The sequence below is a fragment of the Canis lupus genome, chromosome 17 (genome assembly GCF_048164855.1).
Source record: "Canis lupus baileyi chromosome 17, mCanLup2.hap1, whole genome shotgun sequence".
Lineage (NCBI taxonomy): Eukaryota > Metazoa > Chordata > Mammalia > Carnivora > Canidae > Canis > Canis lupus.
The window spans coordinates 33,320,567-33,346,628 of NC_132854.1; the positions used below are offsets into that span (position 1 = coordinate 33,320,567).

The 26,062-nt window shown below is 37.3% G+C and overlaps 1 protein-coding gene across 11 annotated transcripts in view; it reads left to right on the forward strand.

The window, feature by feature from the left end:
- Window positions 1–26,062, forward strand: part of KLF12 (KLF transcription factor 12) — a 590,400-nt gene that overhangs the window by 156,838 nt on the left and 407,500 nt on the right. Inside the window, exon 1 of one of the 11 annotated variants that reach the window (XM_072782790.1) lies at window positions 294–819. The exons of 7 other annotated variants lie outside the window; for them this stretch is intronic. The gene's annotated coding sequence lies outside the window, so the exon portion shown is untranslated. Of the gene's footprint in view, window positions 1–293; window positions 820–861; window positions 1,089–26,062 lie in introns of those variants that run through there. 3 more of the 11 variants (XM_072782800.1, XM_072782801.1, XM_072782793.1) reach the window with 3 other exon arrangements.

The window sequence follows — 26,062 nt, forward strand, 5'->3', positions numbered from 1 at the left end:
GCCTCGCGCGCTCCGACACAAAAGAGGGGACTTTCTCGCGGCTCAGCGAGAGTCCTCGCCGGGCGAGGCGCGATCCGGGGGGCTGCTCCCGCCGCGAGGCCCCGCGGGCCCGCTCGGCCGGCGGCTCCCAAAGCTCGGTGGCCATGTGTAGGTTATTTTGGGCGCCGCAGCAAGGTGGTGCAGGTGAAAGGGAAGCGCGGCCGAGGCCGGAGGCCGGGGGGCGGGGCAGGGGTGGGGCGGGGTGGGGCGGGGTGGAGGCTCCGCGGACCCACCCCCCAGCCCGGCGGCGGCCCGGGCGGCGAGGCGAGGGCCGGGCGGTGGGTGTTGCCTTCTACCTCCGCGAGCGGGGAGGGGTTAGTTTCCCACAGGGGATTTCAACCATCACACTCAGAGCCCGCCTCCTAATCCTCGGGCGGAGCGGCTCGGGGGCCCCATTTTATGGCAATAAAGCGACTTAGCGCCTGCTGAGCGAGCCCCTCCCCGCCGCCGCCCCCGCCCTCGGCCCCACCCCGGGGCTCGCCCGCAGCGGCGGGGCTTTGTTTCTGGGGAGGAGGACCCGGAGCTCTTTTGTTTGGGGGTTTGGTGTCTTCACCCCCCCCACACCTCACCTCACCCCACCCCACCCCGCCCCCCGCGCCTCTCCGGTTTCCTGAGCTGCGGGCTGCAAGGGAGGAGAAGCGGCGTCTTGCAACCCCCTCGGCCGGGCCCCGGGGTAATTCGATGCGGGCCTGGCGAGGCTCCCCACGCTAGACCGGGGCTCGCGTCTCGGCAGCCTCCACCCACCGGCCCACCCTACATTTAGCGCATCATGTGATCCGGGTAAGTCATTTGCAAGTACAACAGTTCCCTGGGTTGCCCCCCATTCATTTCCTGAGAACTGCAGAGAGCAGCTGAGAGGCTCTGCGTGTGCGTGTGCGAGTGTGCGTGTGAGTGTGCGCGGGTGACGCCGTGTGTGTGTGTGTGTGTGTGCGCGAGAGTGAGTGTGCGCGCGCGTGTGTGTGCGAGAGAGAGAAAGAGAGAGAGAGAGAGAGGGGGACTCTGTGTGAGGGAAAGAAAACAATTTCTCCTGCTCTGCAGCTTCTGTTCAGGTCTGTGCTGATTCCGTTTCTTATCAAAATAAACAACCCCCTCCTTTTTTTTTTTTTTTTTTTTTTTTTTTGCCATCCCAAATCAGACCGTATTCTCTTAACATGTTTTATTTTCCTTCTGTCATCTGCTCAAGTTAAATCATTTTGGTTGGTCTGTGCTCTTAAAGGGGGAAAGTGTTGGGAAGCGGGAGGGGGCCGAGGGAGGGCGATGCTATTGCAAAAGCAAGTAGCGTCGGTCGGATACGTGGAGAAGAAAGAAGGTTTCTCTCCCCTTCCCTCCCCAATTTTTTTTTTTTAAACTTAATCAAGTACCATGAATTAAGCAAATGTTTTTCCACCCCTAGTGGAATTATTGGTTGCAGTGTTTGCCTGTCAGTTGCCAAGGATGAGAAATCAAACACCAGGGCTGAATGGGGAGGGGGGTGGTGGTGGTGGTTGTGGAAGTAGTTTGCCCCCAGGAATAGAGCGAGTTCGGTGAATAGCTGCCGCCCCGGGGCCGTGTGGGCTGTGGGTGTGCACTGGAAGGAGTGGAAGGGAAGGGGTTAAGGCGGAGATGACACTGCTGGCATGAATAGTGGTCCTGGTGCTACATTCATTATTGTCTCTGGTCGTAATGATGTGTAACTGTCACTTGCTACAGTGCCTGGTCCATGGAAGTGGCCAGGGGCTGGCCCGCGGCTGTTCTTTTCGATTACGGGGAGCCGGCCGGAGTTGACAAGGGGCAACTTTGCACGTCCACCCGAGCCGGGAAGCCCGCGGACCCGGCCTGCGAGCCACTTCTTTGCCTTACCGAAGCCTCGCTCCCAGGACTCGGACTTGACCTCCGCGACATTAGTTGGTGTTCGTGTTAGATGCTCCCCTACGGGGAGAATCAATCCTGCTTTTTTTGGGCAGAGAACTGCCTATTAGAACTTTGAAAACTTTTATCTTTGGGGAAAAGGGTGGGGTGCACTCAACAGTTCTGTTTCGAAGTGCATTGGAGGCAAACGCTTGGAAAAAGTACCAATTCCTTTGTTATATGCCCTACAGCTTCCCAGCCCCCTTCACCCTGCGCTTCGAGTTTTGCATACTTTAATAGTAATGCCCTTAATTCAGCTGATAAAAACTGACTGTGGAGTTAAAGAGTATTAGTACAACGGAATGTGTAATCTGGATGAACAGTTTGTATGGTTAATATTGTCAGCTCTCTAATTTAACCGTACAGATGGTTTGAGTATCGTTCTGTATGGATTGTTTTAAGCAATTCCACTGGCTAATAGAATTCTCCGCCGAGCAGTCGGATATTTTGTTTTAAATCAGCTTTAATGTTCTCTGTTTCTCAGTGGCACCGGGGAGGTGAGCAGGTCTATTTACATTTACTGCATGTGCATCCAGTGGCTTCAGTAGACATCTGTCAATCAAATAACGTCATTCTGCAAATCCACCTACACACCTCCAGGCCCTTTTCTTACTGGAGGAGAGACAGTTGTTTAGATAAGTAAATGCTTCGAAATAAATTTGGTGGCTTTTACCAGGAAGCAGCTTGTGATGGCAATAGGAGTGGTCACTTTGAAGAGTGGGTGTATTCCATTATCCAAGAAATGCTCTTTGGAATTGGCATTTAATAAAAACAGCGACAACCTCCCCCCCCCCCCCCCCCAAGAGCCTGCTTGTGCTGTTTGTAGACCTCATTCACATGTTGTTTACATTTTTTAGAACCATGTAGAAATTGGTTCTGATAAACGGGTATACTTCCAGGCTAGAAAATGTTTAACTGTGGAAGCTTAGGAGACACAGGATGTTGAAGGACAAACATTTCAGTTGCATAAGTTCTATCTCTTGTTGCAACCTGGTCAATGTAAAGACTAGCTGGAGTCTGGTAGGCTTCTTTGGGTTGGGGAGAGAGCAATTAGAGCGCAGAATTATTGGCAGACGTTTATAAGGTATTTAGGAGAGAGGTTTATTATTCTGCCTCGTAATTCATAACTACTATGAAATATTCTTAAAGCTGGTGAAATTTGGAAGTTTTAAGTTAGGAACTAAAACTGTGCAACTAGTATAGTTGTGCCAGATAAACCGCTTTCTTGAGGGGTTTCTGTTTATTTTTGAGTTGCTTCAGTTATTTATTACTTAGTAATGCATATTTAAAAGAAACTTTGTTCAGATAAACTTTATTTTGGAAGGCTTTGTCTTACTATTTATTGAATGAAAATTGTCGTGCCAGTGAGCCCTCAATATTTTTTTCTCTAGAAAGTTCTTTTTTAGTAACCGAATGTCGTTTGGGAGAAAACTGGTCCTGGTGTAGCATTTGAGACCTTGACCTTAGCAACTCTTGGCTGGTGGTTGTTTACTACAGCTGCAGCCTTATGTGTGTACAGAAAGGGAAGGGACTGCAAACACTAGTGCGCTCACTCTCCTCAGGCCAAGGGAAAAACAAATCAGGATGCTTGACGTTCATTCATTCCGAAGAGCTGCATCAGGCATATAATAGCAATGGTGTTCTGGTCAACTTAAAAATATATGTGTTCCTTGGGGATTACTTCCTCACCTCCTGTGAAAAGTAAACAAGCACTTTAAAAGACTGAGTTTTAAATGTTACATCATGAAGCAGGCTGTTACCAGCTTAATGAAATAAGTTGGTCTTAAACATAGGTGTTTTTTTTTTTTTTTTTCCTCCCCTTTCTGCAAAGAGGACACAAGTGCTTTAGGCCTTTAGGCCTACACTGAGGACATTTTGAACATGAGCCAGCGTTGGTTAATCTAGAGTATTGAGTAACCTCACCAGTGAGGTGATATTGTTAAATAGTTGAACATATAAAGGTCTTGGATGTTTTTACCATTGCAGGAAATGGAAAGTGGGGAATTTCATGTTTATGTGAAATTCATCGGTACAATCACATTAAATTGGGGGTGTTAAATGGTTTTATGTTGTAAGGCAGTCTTCTTAAACTTCATAAACGTAACTGTAGATGATTTGTGTATTAATACAACAGAATGTTGCATTCTACAGTACTAGAGGCACAAACTCATTTGAAAAGTTAATCTTTTTTTTTGGATAAGGAAGTCTCTCCACTGGTGCTTCCATGTTGATTAATGAACAAGAGCTAAAAATCCCCCCAACTGAATAGAACGGACCGCTGTGATTATCTTTTTCTTTGTAGAAAGCAACTTTCATTTTTATAAATAACTCCTAAGATAGGTTGCAGTTTACCTTTATCATTTACATTTTGAAAATACCATATGATAGTAGAGTGGAAATATCTGTATCTCTGCCCCGTGTCCGTTTTATTTTCTGCTTTAAAATTTATTTTTCAGCTACAAATTATGCACAGCTTTCAATCTTAAGTATGTACAAAATGTGAGGGTAAAAATATTACAATTAAATCACTGGCAACACCCTATAAACCACAGTCTTAACTCATCCACCACAACCACAGCTCCCCAAATCAAAATGCAAGTAAACAGATGGGCCCTGCCCTGTGCCCAGGAGGTCAACAGCCTTAGGCTCTGTGAGATCTGCTGTGTTTCTCCATCCCAAGCCTGTCCAGAGAACTGTCTGACTTCAACAGGCCAGAATTCATTTTCAGGGCCTAGACCAGCCACACCCCATCTGATGTCAGCTTTTGAGTTCTTGTGGTAGAGAACACATGCTGTGGATTAAATGGTTGCTTTCTCTATATATTCTCAGTAATTATGTTACAAAAGGATTTTTCGGTTTTGGGTGTTTATTGTCATAAAAGTGGCTACTTGAGTAGTCCTTTTGCTCCATAAAAATTTGTTTTGGTCTGGCAGTAGATTACAGGATATTTACCCAAAGAATTCTGCTCTGGTATGGTCTTTCTTCCTGTCTTTTTTTCAATTTAAAGTCCTATTTCTCTTTCGTTGCTAATTTCAAGATATGTATTTTTGAATATTAGCATAACTGAACTGGGCCAAACAGTATTGCTTTTTAGGCCCAGATGGTGTAGCAGAAAGCCCTTGCTGCTGTACTGCTGCATGGAAGGTGAGAAAGAATTGGAGGGCTTTGGAATAGTTTTCCCAGTCCCATCAGAGGTAATAGAAACTGCCCCTATTACAACTTACTGGCCTAGACAGCCAGGAATTGTGTTCCCAGGGCTACATTCATCACACTTAGGGTTTTTAGAATATATTTTATGTATATATGTGTGTGTGAGTGTGTGTGTGTATGGTTTTTTTATTTATGAATGTGAGTTTTTGTATTCCCTATGTTGGTATATATACACCCCCACACACAGCACATACATTAAGACCAAGAATTATGGTAAAAAAAAACAAAAAAAAACAACAACAAAAAAAACAAAACCCTCCCTTGTATAAAAAAAGAGGGAAAACAAAGTTTTTTTTTCTTTTTTTTCCAAATCCTTTATTTATTTTTAAAGATTTTATTTATTCATGAGAGACACACAGACACACAGAGGCAGAGACATAGGCAGAGAGAGAAGCAGGCTCCATGCAGGGAGCCCGATGTGGGAATCGATTCCGGGACTCCAGGATCACACCCTGTGTGTGTGTTTTTTTTTTTTTTTTCCCCAAATCCTGTGTTTAATAATATTATTCTCACTTGGTTTTGAGTTGAGCATGCAAACTTACAACATGAAAACAGCCCTGTCCCAAAGAAAACAAAACAACAAAACTAAATGACAACCAAGATACATGATGCTAAAAAATGAAATAAATAACTCTTAAGAAAACATTTATTCATTTCACAATCAGGTATTTGCTAAGACTATATATCCTGTTATCTGGACTGATTTAAGTGGCAGAGATATCACAGTTTGAATCAGGGTCTCTTGCTTACTAACTCTGGATGACCTTGGTCACATTTCTTAACCTTTCTGAGTCTGTCAAATGGGAAAAATAAAATGCGTTTTACAGGGCCATGGTGAGGGTGAAAGGAGATAGTGTGCGTAAAAATCACTTTGTAAAACTAGAAAGTACTAGTGTGCAACTGATTTGACAGGAAAACCACTCCCTCTCCATCCCCCACATCCCTACAAGGGATGAACTTTCCAGCCTCTCAAAGTGACCATATAAATTACACTTATGGAGAAGGAATTTCCGAGTGTGGGTAGAAAACTTCTGGCAGTCAAAGGTCATGAATTCCATTCCTGTCTCACCAGAGATTTGCTCTGTGACCTTGAGAAAGTCATTCTTAAAAAGTTTCTCTAGCTGGTATGAAAGTTACTAGTAACATTTATATAATGCAGGTGAAGTATCTGAGCTTTTGTAAAGAATGTATGTGAAAATACAGTTCCCATGATCATTTTACAGAAAATAGAAAATAAAGATCAACAGTGATTATTTAGAGATTGTAAAACCTCCAGGCTATTTCTTCAGTGAGTCAACTGAAACTTCTATCAACTGGTTTTTAAAAATCCCTTAATTTTTTTTTTTTATAGAATCATTAAATTTGTGCTGTTGTACCATGATTTAGAGCAGTCTATTGAACTGCAAATCCCTAGTTAAGCCAAGATTCTGTTGATTAAGCTATGTCTGATTTATGGCTTAAAGTGTCTTGGTTAGACTCAGACATTGTTGTAACACAGTACATGCACAGTAAGATAGGTAAATGATGGAGACATTACATGGATATTTGAAAATTCATTGAACACATTTTATTTATATGCACACATTTTTCTGCCACGTACATTTTTTTACATACATACATTTGAGAAAATTAAGAACAATATTAGTTTATGTAATTTCTCCCCAGCTGCATTTTCTCAGTTGAGAAACAGAATATTTCTTCACGCACACTCTGTGTAAACACTATTCTTGCAAGAGCAAAGAAACAGACTCAAGGCAGCTCATCAGTATAACAAATCTTAGACTCTTTCCACGTGCACATACACCTTGCCTAACTCCCGTTCCTGTTATAACTATTACTGTAAACGTCACCTACTGTGGGACTCTTATTTACCATCCCTAGCTTAACATGCAGGGTACCAGTCTGTATTGTATGGCCCTGTAGTACAAGCTGTTCCATCTGGTATGATCGCTTGTTGATTTGCCTTGTCCCCTCCTGGTAGTAAGCCCCTCGAGAGCAGGAAATGTATCTTCTTCATACTTATTACTTGGCTTCGCACCCAGTGACTCCCATTGTGACTGATCATACAGTGCTGAAATACTTTTTTTAAAGATCTTATTTATTTATTCATGAAACGCAGGGAGAGAGGCAGAGACATAGGCAGAGGGTGAAGCAGGGTCCCTACAGGATTTGATCCCAGGACCCCAGGATCGAGACCCTAGACAAGGCAGACTCCCTGAGCCACCCAGGTGCCCTCAGTGCTGAAATACTTACTGAAAGAACAGAACAAGGAACACAGTCTCTGCCACTAACCCTTCCGTAGCTAAATGCCAGTATCATGGATTCATGGATATTTCCTACCTCAGTCTTTTCATCTCTGGCTAAGTATATTCAACTCTATTAGCTGTTACACATTTCATTACATTTTCTTTCTTTTTTTTCTTTTTTCTTTTTGCAAAATGAAGCTTTGCAGTGGAGTCAAACAGCTCCAGGTTTGAAACTTCAAACTACCCTGGTTTTGACCATCTAACTGGGCAAGTTAATTCTCCAAGTCTCCGTTTCCTCACTGATAAGTAAAAACAAAAACAAGAACAAATAATGTCAACATTGTAGAAAGTTTTTGAGGACTAAAATTGTGGTAATGTCCATAAAGCATCTAGTATATGCACTGTGTACACGTGTAGTGCTCGATAGATCTTAGTCTCCTCCAGGATATTGCGCTCTCTCTCTCTCTCTTTTCTTTTTGTAACTTTAATTCCAGTTAGTTAACATGCAGTGTTTTATTAGTTTCAGGTGTACGATATAGTTATTCATATTTCCATGTATCACCCGATGCTCATCATGACAAGTGTACTCCTTAATCTCCATCACCTATTTCACATATCCCCCACCCACTTCCCTTCTGGTAACCATCAATTTATTCAATTAAGAGTCTGTTTCTTGATTTGTCTCTTTCTCTTTTTCCCTTTGCTTGTTTGTTTTGTTTTTTAAATTCTACATATGAGTGAAATTTTATGGTATTTGTCTTTCTCTGACTTCTTTCACTTGGCATTATACTCTGTAGCTCCATCCATGTTGTTGCAAATACCAAGATTTCATTATTTTTTTTAAGGCTGAGTAATATTCCATTGTGTATATATACCACATCTTTATCCATTCATCTGTGGATAGACACTTGAGCTGTTTCTATATCTTGGCTATTGTAAATAGTGCTGCTGTAAACATCAGGGTGTATCTATCCCTTTGAATTAGTGTTCTTGTGTTTTTTGGGTAAATTCCTAGTGATGTGATTGCTGGATTATAAAGTAGTTCTATTAAAAGTAGCTGTTTAGAATTGCTGGATTATAGAGTAGTTCTGTTAAAAGCAGTCATTCAGAATGAAGATAAAGTAGCTACTCTCTATTGTGCAGAAGTTAAGCACTGTTTTTCTTGCGTTAGCTTACTTAGTAAGCACTCTTTAGTATGCAGGTATGTGTAGTTGACTTTCAAATAATTTGTACTTTGAATACTATAGGTGGAGACGCCCAAGGTACCTTTTATACGGTGGCTCTTGGCATAGGAACATCAGTGCATGGATGCATTTTTTTTTTAAGCTAGTGTATGATGGAGCTGACTGCCAAGTAAGAGTTCCCCTCCCCCCCCCATGACTTTGCTACTTTTGACAACAATTTTAGAAATTATTTGCAAATTCTACTACCTTTGCCTTTTGGCAAAATAAATGAAAGAGGGTGGAAAATGAAAGTGCTGCTTCTAGTTATGAGTAACAGGGTTTATCATCCTGATACACAATTGAAACAGAAATCATTAGGTGTGTTGAAAAGTGGTACATCTTTATTGAAGGTGCTTACTGGAGTTAATCTGATAAATTGTGAAAAATAAGGTTATAGAATATACAAAATGCTATACATCTGCTTTTAATGACCGTACTTAAAATAGATTATGTATAACTATAGATTTTGTAATATTTCTTTTGTCTTTGGGAGTAGATCTCCTTTAAAATGTAAGTCTGGTCCCTTGACTTACACATATTTGAATTTTGTGTAAGTTTTCAGGAGTGCATTATATTTTAAAAATCTGAAATTCCTCTTTTTATTAAATACTTGTTGAGTACATATGTATGATGTTATGCTTTCTATTTTCTAGATGTAGGAACTAATGTTCACCAGATTAATGCCATCATGGTTAATAGCCATATCTCAAAGTAAAGATTTGAATGCTGGAAAGCCTTTCTGTCCTCCCTGCAATACTCTTATCTCCCTTCAGCATTAAATAGGATAACCCAGAGTTTATCTTACTGTAGAATAGAGCAAAAAATGGGAATATTGTACAAATATTGTGTTTAGAAGCTGTTATTTTATTCATAGGTTATATGGACATGCTACACTTAACAGAATACATTTACCAGAATATTTACTTCAGTAGAGAAGCCAGTTCTGTGATGGGTTATACATATACTAAAACAAACTATGAGACCTAATCCAAAAAATTATTTTAGAAGAGCAACTGCTACAGGATGTTGTCAAGCGGTGGTAGTAGACCAGTAACTTCTGGCCAGTATGCATTTTGCGATTTGAGAAAGCTTTTATAGTCAGAGATATCATAAAAGTAATAAAAAACATAATCTCTATAAAAAATGCCTTACCTGTTTGACCTATATATATATTCAGCTCCTATCATGTAATCTGGAATAGTGTGTGAAAATGGGTAGGGGAGGGATCCCTGAGTGGCGCAGTGGTTTAGCGCCTGCCTTTGGCCCAGGGTGCGATCCTGGAGACCTGGGATCGAATCCCATGTCGGGCTCCTGGTGCATGGAGCCTGCTTCTCCCTCTGCCTGTGTCTCTGCCTCTCTTTCTCTCTCTGTGTGATTATCATAAATAAATAAATTAAAAAAAAATGGGTAGGTCATCATCTATAGTGAGCCTAAAGTCAAGGAGGGGGAGATAAGACTTAGGTAGAAAATTATAATACAAAGTAATTTGTGATAAATGGACCAGGTGCTGTAAGTTGCTTAAACAAAGTGCATAGGAAAAAATTCATTTTATCTGGAAAATCAAGGGTTTCAGGTTTTTAGTGGATATAGCAGTAATTATTTGTGGGAAATGTTTACTTTTTATAGAAAAAAAGCAAGACTGCTAGAATAAGAAAGCAAATTAAAATCATCTTTTGGCCTCTGGGGTGATTTCACACCTCCTTTTCTGTTATCCTTTAGAACTGATGGCTTTATGGTCTTTTGGCAAACTTTTTATCATTTGCCATATCACCAGAAAATTGTGTTTCCTGAAAATAGATCCTTGAAAGTACTTGGATAGTAGGACATGCAATGTTATAATGAGTTTAGAGAAGGCTTATTTGGGGGGAAAAAAAAAAGGATGATGATCGGTTAATATAATTTTAAAAATACATTTTATGTGAAGCTGTCTAGTGAAATTTTTTTTCATATTGCTGAGGATGTGATGTATAATTTATTTATAAATGGTGGGAATTTTAGACTTGACCAACAACCTTGAATATAGGAATAAGAATTTTTTTTTTGTTAACATAAGAACAATGAAGGAAAAACTGGAAAACTGATCAGTTTTACAGAAGGTCACAGTGAGTTGTGATTTATCAGAGGTGTTGCTTGAAGGGATATTTAGAAAGAGACTTTTACATTAAAGCGGTTGGTTATTTAGACTGACATCCTCTGGAATGTGCATTAGCTTTCTGCTTTAGGTATAAATACAGAACACTTAAGGAAACACAGAATGTTTCATTTCGAGATAATATATAACAAGGAAGAGATTCATTTTTAATAAGTCTATCAAGGGCATTTGATAGACTTCTTACTATACACTGAGCTCTCTATTGAGTATATTGAGATTATACCAAGGCTCGAGGCTGAAGCAGTTGTTTTTATTTATAAATAGCTTGGTAATTAAGACACTTCAGAATACTTGGGAAGTATGGGCTAGCAAAAAAAAAAAAAAAAAATTGGTTAGTGCTTGGCGGTTTACAAGGTGGTTTTAGTTTCATCCTGACAATCCTATAAGGTGGATTGGACTCATGTTACTATTTTATTCATGAGGATATTAAAGTCATATGAAGGTAAAAGAACGAGAAGGTGGCCAAGTTGAAATTAGAACCTTGATTTCTAACACCAGTAAAATAATTTTTTCCATTTCATTCGACTGCTATCTTCCTAAGTTTCATTTAGTCTTAAATTTTGAAAGTCTGCTTTGTACAGAAGTGTCAGTAGCTAGTGTCAAGCTTATATGAGATATTCAGTGAATACTATTGGATAAATTCTATCCTTCCAAAATGTACTTTAAAGGAGCATAAAAAATATATAGAGAGAGCTCAGAGAGATAAAAATAGTTAATTTTAGAAGAGACTGTACAAATAGAGGCATTATTACTCTGAAGAAAATTTGGGAGCTGGTTTATCACTTACCATGTACCAAGGCTTGTGGTAGGTGCTGAGAATACAAAGGTATTCTTTGTCCTAAGTATAAGCAGGTTAGGAGGAAAAATCAGAGGGAGGGCCCTGCTTTAGTATATTTAATTTTCTTTTCTTTTCTTTTCTTTTCATTTAGATCCTTAGTATGCCTAAAAATAATACCCACATGTTTTTAGATTTATGTTTTAGTTTCTTTTAAGTACTTTTCATCTTATCAGAAAATCTTTTTCCATTTAAGCATGTGATTGTCTTAGTTTTTTTTTTTTTCCCCTTTGTGCTTGTCCTACCTAGAACGTGTAGGATACACTTAAAAGGCATTATCTCATTTAATGCTTGTAACCAACTCAAAGCTAGATATTTATTTAAATGAATTTATTATTACTTTTATGATTTAGGTTTTCAAAGGACAACTTAAGATCTGTAGGAAATGTTTTGCAGAAACTCACTTGTTGAGCAGTGTTTACAAATATATCTTTGATAAAACTATGTGTGTGAAGACTTTAAATTTCTTTTTTTTCCCTACTGCTCCCCTTCTTGTAGTCAGCAATAACATTCCATTCCTTCATAACCCATGTCATCAGAACTATGTGTCCTTTTATATTTTTCTCCATGTACTCAACATTATAGACATTCAGACGAGGTTTTTTGATCACTGATTATAAAAATGAGATTATATTTTGGAGACTATTGTCAACTTTGTTTTTTTGGTTCAATACTGCCTGAGGGAAATACATGCACTCAACTGCTGTATTTCTACTCCATTTAAAAAACAAAAGCAAGAACAAAAAACTGTTCCATGATATTCCAAAGTATAGGTTCTTTCATAGTCTGCTGAACCATTAACTTACTGATGGGCAATACTTTGTTTCTGTTTTTTTTCTACTAAAAACAGTATTGTAATAAGTACCTTTATATCTATACTCATACAGACCAATGGGATAGAGTCCAAGTGTGAGATTCTCTACTGCTTCAAAATGTTGCCACATTGCTTTGAAGAAAAAAGCTGTAGCGGTAGCGGTTCATATTACCAGTTAATGCATGCAAAACTCTTTCCTTGAACGTCCGTCAGCAATAGTTGACGCTTTTCCAGCTGGTAGTTGTGCAGTAGTATCTTACTGTTACCTTAAATTAATACTTCCTGACTGCTGGTGACACTGAACATCTCTTCCTATTTTTGTAGGTACATTGGAATTGTTCTAAGAATTGCTCTTTCATACTCTTTGCTCATTTTTCTACTTGGTTGTTGTCCTTTTGCGGGAATTCTTCATATATTGCGGTTTTTAAGCATTTGATATCTGCATTGTAAATATTTTTTTCAAAAACCGACCTTTTGTTGGTTCAAGAGATATCTTTTGATAGATAACATTTTTAATTTTTATATAATCCATTCATTCTGTGTCTGGTCAACTTTTTTTTTTTTAGCATTTTCTACATTGACGAAACAGACAAAACACATTGAATTTTTCTTTCCACTTTGATCTTTAGTAAATGTGGAATTTTTAGTTCTACATGCTATAGGAGAGATAGCCACTTTTATTTACTTTCGGATGCATACTAACCCCATTTTAAAAGTAATGTATCCTTTTACCAATAAATATAAATTCTGCAATTGTATTTTTTTATGTTCTATCCTATGATAATACCAGATTTTTTTCTTTTAAAATAGTAAAATCCAAATCTAATAGTAGAATTTCATTCATTGTCCCAGCTTCCTGAGCAAAAAATACACAGAAATCCTGTTGTGATTTTTTTTTTTTTTTTTTTTTTAAGATTTTATTTATGAGAGAGAAAGAGAATGAATGAGTGGGACGGGGGGAGGGGGGAGAGCAGCAGACAGAGGGGGAGGCTAAAGGACCCTGGGATCATGACCTGAGCAGAAGGTAGATGGCTGTCTAAGCCACCCAGGTGCCCCCTCTGTAATACTAATTGGAATTATATTACATTGTATATACTCAAGGAACAAGTAACATTTTAATATTATTTTTAGTGCAATGAATCATCTGGATTCAAAAACATGAGTGTCTTTCTGTTTATATCATTTTTTATACTTGAAAAAGATTTTAATATTTTATTTGTAATGATTGTTTCCTCTTAAATTTAGTTCTAAGTATTTTTATATGTTTTTGGTTATTTTATACTTATTGAGATGGTATGATTTTCTGTTTTCGTTTCTTAATATAGTGAATTGTGTTGTTTGGCTTTTAAATGTTGTGCCAGACTTTCATTCCTTGTATAAGTCTTGTTCTTGGTGCATTATCTAATTATATATAGCTTTATTTGATTTTCTATTATTTTGTTAAGAATTAAAACGTATATTTATAGCGTTCAGTACTTTTTATTTTTTCTTTTAATGTTTTTATCTGATTTTGCTTTCAGGTTATTCCTAGCTTCCTAAAATAACTTGGGAAGTGTTCTATCATCTTTTTTTGTGAATACTTAGTGTAGAATCATTTCTTCTTTAGATGTGTGGAAGAATTCACCAGAGAATTCCTTTGGATTTAGAAGTTTTTTTTTCTCCCTTTGCAGGAAGCCTTTTAACTACATTTTTAATTTAACACATGTAGGGCTTTTCAGATTATATATTCATTTGTGAATGAAACGTCTTAGTTTGTATTTTTGAAGGAATTTGGCTTTTTCACCTAAGTTATACAATTTACTGGGATAAAGTTGTTTATATTGTCCTGTTAAGATTTGTAGGATTTGTATTGATGACTTGTTATACCTGATGTAGGTGACTTGTCACTTTTCTCTTTTTGTCTAGATCATTCTGGCTGGAGGTTTTTTATTTTACTGATATATGAAAGGGCCAGCTTTTGGCCTCATTACTTTTTTCTACAACTTTTACTTTTTTCTGATTCATTGATTTCTGATCTTTATTATTCCTTCCTTATGCTTGTTACAGGTTTAATTTGTTCTTTAAAAAAATTTTTTTTATGGTGGGAGCTTAGAGTGTTGATTTGAGACCTTTCTTCTTTTACTTTGACCTTTTACTTTGAGCATTGCTCTTTTAAACTTTGATCCAATTCAGATATTTTCTAATTTCCATTGTGATTTCATCTTTGACTTTGGATTGTTTAGGATTGTGTTGTTTAATATTCATATACTTGGGGATATTACAGATACCTTTCTGATACTGATTTAATTCCATGATTTTCAGAGTATGTATGATTTTGTTTCTTTAAAAATTTTCTGAGATTTGTTTTATCACTCAGTATATGGTCTATATTAGTGTATATTACATGTCCACTGGGAAGCTATATATCCTGTCATTTTTGGATGGAGCATTCTATAAATGTCAGTTAGATTGGTATTTTATGAAGCCACGTTGAGCCATTGAGCCACATTGGTTAATAACGTTCTTCAAGTATTCTGAATTGTCAACTGATTTTTTCCCCTTTGTTCTGTCAGTTATTGGGAAAGAAGGGTTGAAGTATTTAGAATACAATTGTGAATTAGTCTAATTCTCTTTTCAGTTCTATTTGTTTTTGCTTTATGCATTTTGAAAGCTTTGTTATTAGGTGCATATGTATTTAGGATTGTTGTGTTTTCTTGGTGAATTGACCCCTTTATCATCATGTAATATCTCTGTTTTTCCTTTAAATACAGTACATAATTGTGTGTGTTACTTTTTAATCCAGTCTTACTGTCTCCAACTTTTATTTGGAATGGTTTGTTTATAATCACTTTTTAAACAAGATTTTATTTATTCATGAGAGACACAGAGACAGGCAGAGGGAAAAGCAGGCTCCCCATGGGGAACCTGATGCAGGACTCGATCCCAGGACCCCAAGATCATGCCCTGAGCCAAAGAGAGATGCTCAACCACTGAGCCACCCAGGCGTCCCTATATTAAACATTTTTATATGATTGGATTTCAGTGTACCAGCCTGCTCTTTGTTTCGTCTCACCTGTTTTTTTGCTCTTATTTTTCCATTTCTTGCTTTTTCTTGGGCTTGATTGTATTTTAGTAGTCCATTTTATCTCCACTAATTGCATCTCTTTGTTTTGTATTTTTAGTGGATACTCTAAGGTTTCCAATGTATGTCATTAATTTCTTGTGATTGAATGATATACTTCCTATACGATAGAATGTTACAACAGTTTACTGCCATTTTTTCTCTCCCACTGCTTATGCTATTTTTTTAATATGTTTTAACTTAAACATATTATAAATCATATATTTCCTAGGTATTGCTTTTGCTTTAAAGATTTAGCTCCCTTTAATGGGATTAGAAGTCAGAATAACTGCATTTTGCATTTACTGTTTTTTTTTTAAATACTTCAAGGGTTCTTTATTTCTTTGTTCTAAATTTCTATCTAGTATATTATTTTTGCTTAAAGAAAATATTTCTTGTATGCAGGGCTGACAGTGACTTTTCACAGCTTTGCTTATCTGAAAATGTCTATATGCCTTTATTTCTGAAATAGTTTAGCTGGGTTTGAAATTAGTTTGACCATTTTCTCCCCATTCATTACTTTAGATGTATTGCTATGCTATATTATCCTCTAGTTACATAATTTCTGATGAGATATCGTTTGTCATTCTGATATTTGTTTTTTCTTTCTATATAATGTTGCTTTTCTCTGCCTTCAGGTATGTCCAGGATTTTGTAAACTTGATGAAAGAATTCTTTATCTTTGCTGTACAGCAATTTTCTTTGGAGTTTTCATATCACTTATAAAAAATTTCTACCAACTTACTGAATTTCTCCATTTATGTGTGTTGCCTTTCTCTAGATTCTTTTAAATTTTAATCATGGTTATTTTAAAGTATCTCTTTGATGGTTTCAACATCTCTGCCATCTGGGGATCTGATTATATTGATAGCTTTATCTCTTGACAGTGGGTAACTTGGTTTGTTTTTGTGTTTTGTAATATTTGACTAACTCTTGGACATTATGTATAAAAGAACAGTAGAGGCTGAGGTAAATGATTATGCTAAGAAATGGATATACCTCTTATTCTGCAAGATATTAGTGTCTATAAAGGGGGAAGATAAATCATTTTGGGCAGTATAGATGTGTTGTATTATTACTTTGTTGTTGCTTTTGAACTGTTACATCACCAGAGACTTCAGCTTCCTTCAGGAATACACTGCTTTTACCTTGAGACATCTGTGAGACCTGGAATGTTGCTGAGTTTTTTCAGCATTCCTGCCATACCCTCAACTTTCAGTCGGCTCTGAACTTTAGTGTCACAGGGGGCCTTCTCCTGTCCTTTTGCCTCTATTTCAGCAATAGATGGTCTGGGTAGAGTTGTGGATAGGTGAGTGGATGGGGTCTCACTTCTCTTACACCAGTTACAGTCCTAGGTAAGCCTGGTATACCTAAGTCTGAGTTCACACTTTGATAGCATGCCTATACCTTCTTGTTGTAGTCAGACTCCGTGTTTTGGCAGTGGGAGGCTTATGTTTATGTGAGTTTTCTGTATATCAGCATGTCTGGTTTCTTTTTTGTATCATTTTAGAATTTTGGACCTGGATGAATTTTCTGTCCTTGTTCCTGTGGCAGATGGCTTTTGCTTCTTTTGATAGTACAGTATGGGATGAGGCCAAATTTTGTCCTTGTGTTCCAGTGGTAGCTGATGTCTACCTTTGTACCCCCCTTTCAGGGTGAGGACTCTCTTATTTCTCTTGTTCTTTTTTCATTCTTTTGTTTGTTTTTAGCATCTGGAGGAGGCTTGCAAAAGAGCAGAGTGTTTGGCTGGGGAGTATCCTTGCATCAGGGGCTTCTTGGGATACTAATTGATTGTACTGGCCCACTTTCAGCTTTTAAGAATTTGTTACGATTTTAGTGGATTGTTTTGTTTTGCTTTTGTTTTTTTAATCTGCTTAAAAATTAAAAGGGGCATCTGTGTGGTTCAGTTGGTTAATAAGCATCTGACTCTGGATTTCAGCTCAGGTTTGGATTTCAGGATTTGAGATTGAGGCCCATGTTGGACTCTGTGCTGGGCATGGAGCCTGCTTAAGATTCTCTCTCTCCCTACTCCCCCCCCCCCCCCCCATTCTCTTAAAAACAACAGCAGGGGCACCTGGGTGGCTCAAATGGTTAAGTGTCTGCTTTCAGCTCAGGTTATGATTCTAGGGTCCTGGGATCGAGTCCCACATCAAGCTCTCTGCTCAACAGGGAATGTGCTTCTCCTGTTCCCTCTGCTCATGTTCTCTCTCTATCTCTTTGTCTCAAATGAATAAATAAAATCTTTAAAACAAAATAATCCTCCCCCAAAACAAGAAAAAACAATCCCCCCACAAAAGACAACAAAATTAGAAGAAAATATTTTTATTGCAATAAAAAGCAATAAAAAATTTGCCATCTTAGCTATTTTTAAACCTACAGCCTAGTAATGTCAATTATATTCACACTGTTGTGCAAAAGATCTCAGACTTTTCATCTTGCCAAACCGAAACTGTATACCCATTGGACAACAACTCTTTATATCTTCCTCCCCTGGGTCCCTGGCAACCACCATTCTGGTTTCTGTTTCTTATATACTTTTATGACTGTTCATTCTTTTTCCAGTATCATGGTCAAAAGCAATGTCCTGTTTCTCTATGAAGGAATCATAGAACTTTTACCCATTGGAACTTACTTTACCTGGGTGCCTTGTAACTTAAAAGCTTTGGTTTCAACATTATGACTTTGTATGATACTCATCTTAAATAAGTATTTTCCTTCTACCCCTGTGTAACTTAAATGTACTTAGATTTCATTCTTTTTTTCTTTCTATTTTTTTTGAACTGCTTGTTGTAAAATTTTATATAGGTATTTTTTTTTAAAGATTTTATTTATTTATTTATTCATGATAATCACAGAGGGGGGGGGCAGCGACACAGGCAGAGGGAGAAGCAGGCTCCATGCAGGGAGCCCGACGTGGGATTCGATCCCGGGTCTCCAGGATCGCGCCCTGGGCCAAAGGCAGGCGCCAAACCGCTGCGCCATCCAGGGATCCCTGTATAGGTATTTTTAAAAATCATCTGATAAATCATCTTTTTTCTTTAGTTGACTGTTATAAAGCATTTTATTAGAGCATTTATTAATATTGAACTATCTTTGCATTAGGGATCAAACCGTACTTTTCCATAACTTATTATTTTTGTATGAATTGATTCTGTTTGATAAATTGGGATGAAACGTAAAATATATACATCTGTATTCACAAGTGGGATTGGTCTATAATATTTTTTCTTGCTACTGAGTCATTTTTATATACTTATTTTGGTGGATTCAGAAATTGAGAAAATAATCATGCCTTTCCATGAGCTATAGTTGAAACTGTTTCTTGGAAGTAATACTTAGGTATGAACCATTAAGTCACTGTTTTAATATTTTTTCTAGGGGAAGATAGGTAATCTTTTTTCTAATTTCTTCTGTGTATTTGTCCATTGAAGTTTTCAATTTCTTTTGAATCAAGTTTTGGCTAGGAAATTGCCCATGTGTTTTTTAAAAAATTGATTGAAATATAATTGACATACAACATTCTGTTGATTTTAGGTGTACAACACATGATTAGATGTATATGTATATATTGCTAAATGATTAACACTGGGTAGCATCTATCATTACATAGTTATAGTTGTTTCTTGTGATGAAACTTTCAGTTATATAATACACTATTGCTAACAATAGTCACCATGGTGAACATTACATGCCCAGAACTTATTTATCTTATAACTAGAAGGTTATACCTTTGACCACATCTGTCCCTGTCACCCACCCCCTCATACCCTGCCCTGGTGACCACCAGTCTGTTATTTGTATTTGTGATCTCTGGCAACTAAATTATTATCCATATCTGTGATCTTTGTATCTCTGTATGTACTCATTTTATAAGCTTTTAAATTTGTTGCCTTAGGACATAGAATATGTAATTACATCTCTACCATAAAGCATATCTAACTTTTTTATTCCTAGTATTTATTTTTTCACTGCTTTTTTTCTTAAATGTCCAATAAGTTGCTTTGCTCTTTTATTATGCTTTTATAAAAGAAGCTTTTGCATTTTTCATCATTTCTACCGTTTTTTACTTCTCTCTCATGACTTTAAGCTCATTTTCTCAATTCTTTTTTTTTTTTTTTTTGATTAGTTCTTTTTAAAAATCTCCTTTTAACTATGAAGGCATTGAAGTTAGAAATCTATTGCTATATTCTATACTTTTTGGGTGAAGGATTAGTCTCTTTTTCATTGTTTCTAATTTTTGTGATTTTAATTGTAATTTTATTATAATTTAGTTTATAATTTTAGTATTAATTTCTTCTTTGAGTCAAGTGTAGTATCTAAATGAAGTGTCTCCCAATCAGATGGGGGCCCCTCACATGTGGGGCCATGATTGATGGAAAACAGTGGCATGCCAGGGGAAAGAATTCATCTGATTCGGAACAAAAGCTATAGAAATTTATTGAATAAACAAGGGAGCAGTGGGGTGGGCAGGACAGCAGAGAGGCTGTCTACTGTGAGGCAGTAGTAGGGGGTTTTTAAAGAGGAAAGATGAGGAGGTACTGCAATGTATGGAATCTTCCCTTTTTTTGTAACTGTGACTAGTTTGAAGTAGCCCATTCATTAGTTAGGGCCTATAAATATTTTGAGGTGGGTCACCTAGTGGGCCTGTCTTCAGCCAGGGGGTCACTGTGGGCCCTGTCTTTTATTTTATTTTTTTTTTATTTATTTTTTTTTAAAAGGTTTTCTTCTGACACCTTTTTTTTTTTTTTTAATTTTTATTTATTTATGATAGTCAGAGAGAGAGAGAGAGAGAGAGAGGCAGAGACATAGGCAGAAGGAGAAGCAGGCTCCATGCACCGGGAGCCCGACGTGGGATTTGATCCCGGGTCTCCAGGATCGCGCCCTGGGCCAAAGGCAGGCGCTAAACCGCTGCGCCACCCAGGGATCCCTATTTTTTAAAATATTTATTTACATTTGAATTAGTTAATGTATAGTGTGATACTGGTTTCAGTAGTAGAATTCAGTGATTCATCACTTAAATACAACACCCAGTGGTTCTCATAACAAGTGCTCTCCTAAATACCCATCAACCATCTAGCCCATTCCCCAACCCCCTCCCTCCATCAACCCTCAGTTTGTTTGTTCTCTTTTGTTAAGAGTCTCCTACAGTTTGTTTTCCTCCTCCCTCCCCCAAATATGGTCATCTGTTTTGTTTCTTAAATTTCACATACTTGTGGAATTGTATAGTATTTGTTTTTCTCGGAGTTCTTTATCATAATACACTCCACTTCCATGAACATTGTTGCAAATGGCAAGATTTCATTCTTTTTGATGCCTAGTATTCCATTGTATATATACACACACCACATCTTCTTTATCCATCACCAGTCGATGGGCATTTAGGGTCTTTCCATAGTTTGGCCATTGTTGATAATGCTGCTATAAACATAAGGGTATATGTACCCCTTCGAATCTGTATTTTTGCATCTCTTCGGTAAATACTTATTAGTGTAATTGCTGGATCATTCTATTTTTAACTTTTTGGGGAACCTCCATAGTATTTTCCAGAGTGGCTACACCAGCTTGTATTCCCACCAATAGTGCAAGAGGGTTCCCCTTTCCCCACATCCTCACCAACACCTGTTGTTTTCTGTTTTGTTAATTTTAGTCATCCTGACAGGTGTGAGGTGGTAGCTCATTGTGGTTTTGATTTGTATTTCCCTGATGATGAGTGATGTTCAGCATCTTTTCTGCGCCTGTTGGCCATGTGGATGTCTTCTTTGGAAAAAATGTCTATTCATGTCTTCTGCCCACTTCTGAACTGGATTGTTTTTTTTTTTTTTTTTTTGTGGGTTTTGAGTTTGATAAGTTCTTCATAAATTTTGGATACTGACTCTCTGTTAGATTTGCAAGTATCTTTTCCCATTCTGTAGACTGCCTTTTAATATTGTTGATTGTTTCCTTCTTTGTGCAGAAGTTTTTATCTTGATGAAGTCCCAGTAGTTCATCTTTGCTTTTGTTTCTCTTGCCTCTAGTGATGTGCCTAGTAAGAAGTTGCTTAGGCTGAGGTCAAAGAGTGAACCATCAAAATCCTGTGTTCTCCTCTAAGCTTTTGATGGTTTCCTGTCTCACATTTAGGTCTTTAATCCACTTTGAATTTATTTTTGTGTATGGTAAGCAAGTGGTCCAGTTTCATTCTTCTGCATGTAGTTGTCCAGTTTTCCCAACACCATTTACTGAAGATGTCTTTTTTCCATTGGATATTTTCCTGCTGTGGGCTATTCACTCAAACTTGTTTGCCTAAAAGTGGCCTCTACATAAAGGATTTCTAGAGCTATGTTTTTATTATTATTTTTAAGTCTTTTTGTACTTCTATTTAAATTTTGATTTATATATAGAGACTAACTTTGTAAAACATTCTCTTTTTTAAAATTTATTTTTATAAGATTTTATTTATTTATTGAGACAGAGAGAGAGAGAGAGAGAGAGAGAGACAGACAGACACAGGCAGAGGGAGAAGCAGGCTCCATGCAGGGAACCTGATGTGGGACTCGATCCCGGATCTCCACCCGGATCTCCAGGATCACACCCCAGGCTGCAGGCAGCGCTAAACTGCTGTGCCACTGGGGCTGCCCTCATTCTTATTTTTTTAGAAGTTTATATTTGAGAGAGAACACATGAGAAGAAGGGGGAGGGGCAGTGGGAGAGGGAAAAGTAGGCCCCCACTAAGCATAGAGCTTGATGTAGGGCTCAATCCCAGGACCCCAGGATCATGACCTGAGCAGAAGGCAGATACTTAACCGACTGAGCCACCCTGGCACCCCTAAAACATTCTCATTTTTAAATAACTATACTTTTTTTAAAAAATATATCCAAGCATAGAATTTATTTTATTTTATTTTAATTTTTATTCATTTTTATTCATGAGAGACAGAGAGAGAGAGAGAGAGAGAGAGAGAGAGGCAGAGACACAGGCAGAAGGAGAAGCAGGCTCCATGCAGGGAGCCCGACTTGGGACTCGATCCCGAGTCTCCAGGATCAGCCCCTGGGCCAAAGGCGGCGCTAAACCGCTGAGCCACCCGGGCTGCCCTAGAATTTATTTTTATAAATTTTTTATAGAGATTTGAATAAAAGTATCTACTGAGGAGTGTGATACTCCATTTTTCATCTGTTGAATTGAGTTTTTATTGATTTGTTTTGAATTATTTTATGTTCTAACATTTTACCTGTTAGATTTGATTAATTCAAAAGTGGTGTATTCTGTATTCTAGTCATATTTTTATATCTTCATTGGATTTTTAAAATTTATTTTTTATTATTTTAAATTATAAAATAAAAGTTACTTAAAATTTACTGTCTTACCCATTCTTAACTGTACAGTTAAGTTGTGCCACAGATCTCCATAATTTTTTCATTTTGCAAAACTGAAACTCTGTACTCATTAAACTACTTGCCTGCCTCCCCACCCCCAATCCCTGGCAACCACCATGCTACTTTCTGTTTCTATGAGTTTGGCTATTTTAGACACCTCCTATAAGTAGAATCATATGTTGTCCTTTTGTGACTGGCTTATTTTAGTTAGCCTAATGTCTTCAAAGTTCATTTATGTTATAGCATGTGTCCAGGTGTCCTTCTTTTTTAAGGCTGTATAATGTTAAATTGTATTTATACCACATGAACATGTGTGTACAAATGTCTTGAGTCTTTGCTTTAAATTCTTTTGGATATATAACCAGAGGTGGAATGTTGTATATTGTTGTAATTCTGTGTTTAATTTTTAAGGAATTGGTATAGTGTTTGCCACAGCACCTGCAGCACTTTGCATTTTTACCAGCATTGCACAGGGTTTCCAATTTCTCTACATTCTAGCTAATACTTGCTATTTTCTGGATTTTTTTTTTTTTTTATACTGGCCAGTCTAATAGGTGTGAAGTGGTATCTCCTTGTGGTTTTGATTTGCATTTCCCTATTTAGTGATGATGAGCATCTTTTCATGTGCATATTGGCCATTTGTATATTTTCTTTGGAGACATGTCTATTCGAGTCCTTTTGCCCATTTTATAGTTGGATTTTGTTGTAGAATTTTAGAATTTCTTTCTATATTCTGGATATTAACCCCTTATCAGATACATGATTTGCAAACATTTTCTTCTATTCTGATACTTTCACTCTGTGAAAAAGTGGCCTTTTATGCCCAAAAGCCCAATAGTATGTTGTTGTTGCCTGTGCTATTGGTGTCCTATCCAAGATATCCTTGCCAAATCCATTATCGTGAAGCTTTTCACATACGTTTTGTTTTAAAAAGTTTTATGGTTCTACGTCTTCATTAAATTTTTGATAGCTTTGCATGTATATTTACTTGTGTATTGTTTGGCATATATAACTCCCATGACTTTTCTTAAAATTATTATCCTTTTCTGTACTGAATGCCTTTCAGATTAAATTTATCCTAGACTAACATTCATATTGTCATTCATGTTCTTTCTTTTTGAGGGACAGTGTAAATGTATCTGATTTTACTCTACCAGTCTACTTATTCTGTCATTAGCTTTTCCTTTTTAATTTTTTTTTGTTTTATGAATTAGTGCTTTTTTTTGGTATCTAGGTTTTTCTTTTAACCCATTTTATTATCTCTGTTTTTTAATAGTTACATGTAACATGATGACCCTATATATTGTTTTTTTTTAAATTATGGTATTTTTTTAGTTGTTTTGTGAACTTAAAGTGATATTTATTTCTTTTTATTCCTTATATGACTCCCATCAATTTGGTTGATACTCTGCACTCTACTGTTTTACTGATGATCAGTAGTCCTTCTCTGGCTTTATGTTTTTGCCACCATTAACTCACATAGTACTAATGTGTGTGAAAGAAAATGCACCATTTCCTTAAGACTACTCAGTTTGACACAAAATTGTTGTAATAAACTTCCATCACCAGAACATTTTAGTAATAGATAGACAAATATCTGATGTCTAAAGTGTGAAGGGCTTCCTCTTAGATGTGGTGCCCTTTGCTGGATATAACTTGCTGTGGGTAAGAGTAGGGAAAAATAGATTTTTCACTACATCTTATAGCAAGGTGGCTGCCTTTTTTCTTACCATCGTCTTTTGTGAGCTTTCATTATCTTGGTGCCCCAGGGTGGTGAGGTATGCTAAAGGATGCTTTATTCTAAGAATATGAGCCTCTGGATATTGTACTGCTGGCACTCTTTCATAATTTGTGAGATTTGTTTCGATAGAAGTTCATTGGTCCCTTTGGTTAATAATGCAAACCTTGGGCAGAAAAAATTATTTCAGCCCTAGTTATAGTTCACAGAAGTTTTGAAATCATTATCTTAGTTCTTAACCCTAATTTGAGAAGTATAGCAATCTTTGATCTCCATATAGTTAAATTATTTTCTGTTAAGGTCTTACTATAAAATCATAAACTGTGTACTGGGAACAATCACAGTCATGGAAATCAACTAATTTTCATTCAGTATTTATAATGTGCCTAGGATTGTGGTTAGAACCTGTCTTAGTTTGCTTGGGCCGCTATAACAATGTACTACAGGCTGGATAGCTTAAACAACATAAATTTATTTTCTCACAGTTCTGGAGAGTACAAATCCCAGATCAGGATCAGTTCCTGTAAGGACTTTCTTCTTGTCTTGTAGATGACCACCTGCTCATTGTATCCGAGAGAGAGAGAGAGAGAGAGAGAGAGAGAGAGAGAGAGACAGACAGACACACGCGCGCAGGGGGGAGGGGGAGAGGTAGCTCTGGTATATCTTCTTGTAATTTAAAGCTCTAATGACCTCATTTAACCTTTATCACCTTCTCACAGGTCATATTTCCAAATACAGTTATCACCTTGGGGGTTAGACTTTCAACATATACATTGAATGTCTGTCTTCCCAAAATGTTTAACAGATTCAGAGCCTAAATTCTTGAAAAATAAGGTTTTAATCCTTAAGTTTCCAGCAAGAGTGAGTTCTTAATAGTTTGAACCACTCTAGTAAAATTACACATTCATGGCCATATGTAAAGAAGTTAAATAGATCAAAACCTCATCCAGAGATCATCTTTGCAGAATTATCCATGTGATCAAGAGTAATAGTTTGTGGGGAAGGAGATATAATTCTGGGCTTTTATTCCTAGAAGTAAAGAAATGGTCTCCAAAGATAGGCTGTTGGGCATCATGTTGAGTAATTCTTACGGCTCAGCAAGAAAATGCTGTTCAAGCCTTGGCTATACCTCAGTGGTTACTTTTCAAACTTTGGACTTTGGCAAAGAAGGGGGGAGGAAATGAAGGCTTTTATTTTTCCTTTTTTTTGGAGGAGTGATTATCTAGTGTATGTATATTTTATTTGGATCTAAGGCAAGAAGAATGAACACATATTTACTGGACATGCACCGTTGTGGGTTAAATGGTGGCTCTCAAAAAAGATATATCCATGTCAGTCTCTTGAACATATGAATGTTATCTGTTTTGGAAAAAGGGCCTTTGCAGATGCAGTTAAGAACCTTCTTTTTTTGTTTTTTTTTTAAGATTTTATTTATTTATTCATGAGAGACACACAGAGAGAGGTAGAG